General features: G+C 35.8%; 1 long non-coding RNA gene across 1 annotated transcript; it reads left to right on the top strand.

Moving 5' to 3' along the window:
* Nucleotides 1-283: 283 nt before the first annotated feature.
* On the top strand, nt 284-3,759 carry LOC141658792 (uncharacterized). The gene is made up of 5 exons (XR_012549429.1): nt 284-367; nt 640-712; nt 1,136-1,375; nt 1,909-1,966; nt 3,474-3,759. It is a non-coding gene; the product is annotated as an uncharacterized LOC141658792 (long non-coding RNA).
* The last annotated feature ends 2,975 nt before the right edge of the window (nt 3,760-6,734 follow it).

Here is a 6,734-nt window from a genome sequence, read left to right as displayed (position 1 = left end):
TTGCAATGTATTACTCGAAGTGCAACGTTTTTATACAAATGTTGCATTTTGTCGCAACACTTGTGCAACACTTATATCACATAAGTTATAAACCCTTTATAAAAATTTCATTTTTTTGTTCAGCCGCTCAAAACATTTTACTGAAAATTATTATAACATAAGTAATTATTATAACTAAAAAATGATTATAACTAAGTAATTATTATAACTAAAAAAACTACTTAGTTATAATCATAAGATTAATACTTATGTTAAAAAAACTGCTCCTTCTTATAACATAAGTATATGATAATAGAAAAAAATGATTCCACAGCCAACACGCCGTAGACTCCGTAGCAGTTTCTTCCGTATGCTTCTTTATTCATCAGTATGTTTTCTTCTCCTTCTTCATTCCTCTATCACCTACTATTGTTCTTTGTTTTTTGAGATCATAATTAAAGATTAATACTTTTGTAATTCAATTATATAACTAGAATTTCTTCTCCTCATCCTCATTAATACGAATCTCATCCTTTTGTAATTGTGTGTAATTGAATTCATAATTAGAGAGGATGAGGCAATTTGAGAGACGATTTGGGGCTTAATCTCTAATTACAGAAGGCAATTTCTTATCCTCATCCTCATTAATCTGAATTTCAGGTGAAGGAGGAGGCAATTTGAGAGACGATTTGAGGCTGAAAGAACCCTAATTTGGAACGTTGTTGTATTAAAGGTAATTGAAATGGATTTTCAACTTGTTATGGTTAGGGTATTGTATGTTTACTAATAGGAAATTGTGTATACGGTTTCTCCTTATTGTTGATGATTTTTATCTTATTAGTCTTGGTGATTTTCGTTAAATTGTTGATGGTTAATTGGATTTGATTGACTGATATCATGCTAAATTGATTGCTATTGTTGTGGATTATAGTCTTGAAATTATGCCTCGTTGTTATATGTAAAGCGTAGGTTTTTGTTTGGGTTATTTTAGGGATGGTTTGGTCTAGTTGCTTGGTGTTTTACTATTGTCATTTGACTTGGGATTAGTTTTTGGAGGATATTTTGTTGTAATGGCTGATTAGTAGTTACTGCTGTACATATTGGTTGTATGTGTTGCGGTTGTTGTCTTGATGATAAATGCTAGTAGTTACTGCAGGCTTCTATTATCCACTAGACGATGATGCCTACTAGTTTTGTGCTGCTGTTGGTGTTGTGTTGTGCTGGCTGACTGTTGTTGTTGTGCGCTTCCGGCTGGTGTTATGCTGCTACTCGCTGCTAGCTGTTACTGCATGTTGCCTCTGGCTGCTGCCACCAGTTACTGCTAGTTGTTGTTGTCTGCTGTCTGTCGCTGCCTGCAGGTCTGGCCTGCTGGTTGCTGGTGCTACTTGTAAGCTAGGTAATTAATTCTTCTCGTTCCTTCCTTTGTTCGTATTTTGCTTTCTTTTTTGGAACTGTTAAGTACTTGGGCAATTTGCACCTCTCATTCGTATAATTTTATCTCACTTGACTTGTCTCCCCTTCCCTTCGTGAAAATCTATTATGAGCTACTTGAGTTCATTCATAATCATTCTTAATAAGATGAGGGAAGTGAAGATGAGGAGAAAGACTGAATGGTCAAGCTAATAGAACTGTTTAAGACGGATAGTACCCATCTTAAATGAGAATTTGTGATAGACCAAATAACCAATTTATACTAATAACCAATGGAGGGAGTACTATAATCATGAGTTGGGTGTTCTTCTTTTCTAAGATACTTTTTTTTTTGCATTATTATCATTATAAGTACTCCGTATAAGGTTATTTATAATGAGAGAACTGATAAAGATCATCATTTTCTACCTCAAGGGGAAGGTTATGGAACAAAAAAAAAAAAGAACATAAGCACGACACTTATAATTGATATTTGTCAAATTTGTGATTTTGTTTTAGGTAATCTGAAATGGGGCTCATTTTGACTATTCGAAGTCACGGCGCGCTAATTATTTCGGTAAGATAATGTCTACCACATTGAAATTTTGAAGGATGTACTTATTCACTATGTTTATATTATGATGCATAAGTATATATTTGGTAGTCATGGACGGTCTTGTTGATAAAAATCTGATTATTGCGGGCTGTGTGGAAGCGGTAGGCGTAATACTGAACGTACGCTAGGAGCCTTGGAGTATTAGTGCTTCTGTGTTCTATATTAAGAGCTAGACTGCTGATAGCTGACACTCCTTAGTTGAATGATGATTTATTGATGTGAATACAAACTGAGTGTTGGTATTTCAGTATAGAACATGATCAAGATTTACTATGGTAAACAAATCGACTTATTTTCCTTTTCTGGCACATCTGTGCTTTAGCATGCCCAACTATTATTGTTGGATGGATCACTTAAAGAGTTAAAGTGCAAGGTACGTACAATTTCATACTTTTATTCATTCAATTTGATTACATCAATCTTGGTAACCCCCTTAGCTGAACTGAAATGGACTATGGTGTATCTATGTTACTTCTAAAAAGCAAACTTCAGTGAAGTACTTTCTGGATTATTAAATATGTTCTACAAGCATTACTTGACGTCTTTGAGCATCGTCTTTCTTCCCTTAAAGCTGACATTGCTGATTTTGTTTTTGTAATTTTGGATGATGGAATTGGATTTCAGAGTGGGTATTGGTCAAACTGCTGCAATTTTGTGGTTATTTTTACTTCTCTCGCCATATCTGATACAAAGCTTGTACCATACCCGTCACTGTTTTCCTCAATTGACTTTATTTTTTCTCTTACTCAATTTAGCTTCCAAGATAAAAGAGTATTATAAGATTTGCATACTTCTTTTATGTTTGAACATTTGCATGATCCATATTTATTGTTTCTTCTGATAAATTTAACTTTGATTGTATTAAAGGAAGATTCGTAGAAAGTTAGAAACTGTTAGAAATGGATCTACTGAAAGATTATGTTTGTATATGATGTATGTAGGTTCTTTGATAAATATTAATCATCTCGTTTGTGTACCAGGTCACCTATCTTTGGTGCATGCTTGTGTACCTCGAACCATTCGGACCATTGATAAAACTTATTAGTAGCATGAGGCAGAGTAGGTAGTTAATTAGAGTAAATTCTGTAGGTAGATAGAGTAGTCAATAGGGCTGCTATGATTGGACCTTATGATGCAGAATTATTAGAGTAAGGCAGGTTAATATGCTTATCCTGTGAAGGTAGAAAAATGGCCTGGCTATCGAGAACAGAGGGTGTCTGAGTCTTTGGTGTGATTATTATGGCTGGACAGGCCTACCAGATCAAACTCAAACGTTTCACATAGGCTACACCTTGTGTATAATCACGTACTCTATTTTCTGCACGTACTCTATTTTCTGCACGTCCTTGTTAATTAGTTCTTTAATGCATTATTTATTATTTCGTGATAATTAAGTGTGACGTATCATCTATGCCTATTGAGCCTTTGAATCCTCAAATCTAATAATGTTCTATTTTTTATGTTACAGGTTGCATTTGAGGTATTAACAATGATGACGGGTTGATTTTTTGTCCGGTTGGCAACATATATATGCTCACAATACAAGAATGAAGACTTATAATTAGTAGCTTTCAAATAGTCGTTAAGAATTATTATTTGTTCTATTTAAACATTTGTTATATTTGTTTTAGTTAAATAATTGAACAATTGCGATCGAAGTTCTACTTTTGATCCTTTTTTGAAATGTAATTGACATATATTTTTGAGACTGTATCAATTGAATGCACAATTAGAGAGAATTACAATTGGTACGTGCCTTACAAGTCCTTATGTCGTTGCACTTTATTAAGTGTTGTTTTTGAATAAATTAGTGTTGCATTTGTTTATTATAAGTGTTGTTTTGGGACGTAACGAGTGTTGCGTTTCCAAAATAAAAATGTTGCATTAATTTGATGTAAGTGTTGCTTATCAACATGAAAAGTATTGCATTAGTTCAGGAAGTGTTGCTTTTTTTACATAAGAAATGTTGCATTAGAAGATAAAAAATGTTGCCTTTGCAATTGAAAAAGCGTTGCATAAACATGACTAATGCAACACTTTTCAAAAGTGTTGCTTCAGATTAAAAAGTGTTGCATTAAGCGTTGCAATGACCTAATGCAACAAGACCTGATGTAGCACTTGATTAAGTGTTGCATAAACTCTATTGCAACATTTATATGACATTATGCAACAATAGCAAAGTGTTGCTATAGAATCTAAATGTAGTAGTGTTGGGTCCAAGGATGGATTCCAAACTTGTATTTAATGTTCATTTTGATAGGATAGGCCACACTAAGACTTTTTATTGTTTTTACGTTTTTCATTCCTATTGCTTTTCATTCACATGATAGTTTATGCATCATATTCCGCCTAAAACCAAACCACCTACTAAAATGCATGAAAATTGACACATATAGGTTGTATGTTAGTTTTCATAGACATACATATGTCACATGTTTTTAAGCCATCACCTTAGTTTATTCATTCACGCATGCTAGATATTAGTTCACTTAAAATGAATTAAAACGAAGTTGATGGGATCTTCCTCTAAAACGGAAATTGAGATTAGTCTTTATAAGGGCAAACAACTATGAATCCCTTCTTCGTCGGTAGGCATAATATGACCCCTTCTACGTTGGGTAAGTAGTTTGTGTTGACTTAGTTTATCTCAACATTATAGTCCGTAGAGTTTCTCGTGATTATGATGGACTAAAGATAGAATTTACAGAAATTTATCGACCAAGAATTCTAACGGAAGAATTAGCTAAAAGGTTAGCTTATCAATTTACAGATAATTGAGTCTTGGGATCATTTATATAATTCTTGAGGAAGGTCAATTGTATAAATGTTTTGAGTCTTCGCGTTATGACACTAGTTCATTAGACTTAAATTAAAATCGATGCACATGCTTATTATTTATTCTTCTCTTCGCAGTGTAGAACACGTTTATTTTACTATTAATACAAAATGTCTGGAAATAACATAATCCAAATGCCTAGTGCCACACTTGGACGCGAGTCCTGGCTGAAAATATTCATGGACCAAATGAATCAGTTCACGCGTCTGAAAAACGACGGGTCCAACTTTGCGGACTGGGAGGCAGCACTACGGAATGTTGCCATTGCTGACGGTAAGCTCAGGTACTTAACTGAGCCAATACCGGTAAACCCAGGCCCCAATGCAGGAGTCAACGAGTCACTCGCTTATAGTGACTTCGTTATGGAAGCGGGTGCGATAAAGAACGTACTCATCTTTGCAATGGAAATAAATTTGCAGAGACGCTTCATTGCCCAAGGTGCGAACAAGATTTTCACCACGCTCACTAACGAGTTCTCAAAAGCACCGAGAATCGTTACATATGAGCATACCTGTCGCTTATTTGATGCGAAACTCCAGAAGGGCCAACCGGTTAGTCCACACATTCTTCACATGATTGAGAATGTCGAGAAGCTGGAGGCACTTGATTGTAAAATCAGTGAGAGCATTCTCATTGACCGAATGCTTCATTCTCTTCATGATAGTTTTGCCCTTTTCAGGGCGAACTACTACATGAATGACTTGAAAAAGAGTCCTCATGAGCTACACTCCCTTCTCGTACAGATCGAGAAGGATATGAAATTGAGTGGGAGCATGAAGCAGGATGTTCTCACGATTTCCAACATGGGTAAAGGTAAGGGCAAGGCTCATGGCGGCCTAGCTGTAGGTAAGCCAAAGTTTAAAAAGCCAGGAAACGGTAAGAGTGGGCCCGGTGAGACTAGTGGCTCATAGGGCAAGGCAAAGAGCAAGGGCAGTGACATTGATTGCCACCATTGTCACAAGACTGGACATTGGAGGAGGAACTATCCCATCTACCGTGAGGACATCAAAGCAGGCCGCGTCGTTCCTGTTGGTATGTCATCTTATATTCATATGATTGAGATTAACCATGCAAGTTTCGGAACTTGGGTACTTGATACTGGTTGTGGTTCTCATCTGTGTAATCATTTGCAGGGCCTAAAGAACATCATACCTCTCGAAAAAGGTGATGTGGACCTGCGAGTCGGGAATGGAGCACGAGTTGTTGCAGTCTCGAAGGGAACATATGTAATCTAACCCCCTAGTGGTTTTGAGGTATTTTTATATAGCTGTTACTATGTACCCAGTTTATCTAAGAACATTATTTCTTTTTCCGTACTCGAGATAGATGGTTTTGCATTTTCAATAAAGGATAATAGCTGTATTTTCTTTTTAATGAAATGATTTATGGCAAAGCAGTTTCCATGAATGGAATTTACATCTTAGATAAAACCACAGAAGTATTACACGTGAATAATAAGAAATTAAAGGTTGGTGACAAAGATCAAACCTATCTATGGCATTGTCGAATGGGACATATAAATGAGAAACGTGTAAAGAAACTCGTCAGTAATGGGACTATTCCCGCATTCGAATTTTCTACATATGGCACGTGTGAATCATGTCTCATAGGCAAAATGACTCGAATTTCCTTCAAAGGTGTTGGAATGCGCGCTAGTGACCTATAAGGACTCATACATACTGATGTTTGTGGACCTATGGCAATTACCGCTAGAGATGGTTATAGATATTTTTATCACTTTCACGGACGATTTGAGTAGATACGGATATGTCTACTTAATGAAGCATAAAAGTGAGTCCTTTGAGAAATTCAAGGAATACCAAAACAGGGTTTAAAACCAACTGGGTAGAAAGGTTAAAGCACTCCGTTCAGATCGGGGTGGCGAATATCTTT

This window comes from Silene latifolia, chromosome 6 (assembly GCF_048544455.1).
Source record: "Silene latifolia isolate original U9 population chromosome 6, ASM4854445v1, whole genome shotgun sequence".
Lineage (NCBI taxonomy): Eukaryota > Viridiplantae > Streptophyta > Magnoliopsida > Caryophyllales > Caryophyllaceae > Silene > Silene latifolia.
Note: the sequence above shows the minus strand (reverse complement) of the source record. Positions and strands in the feature narration are given on the sequence as shown.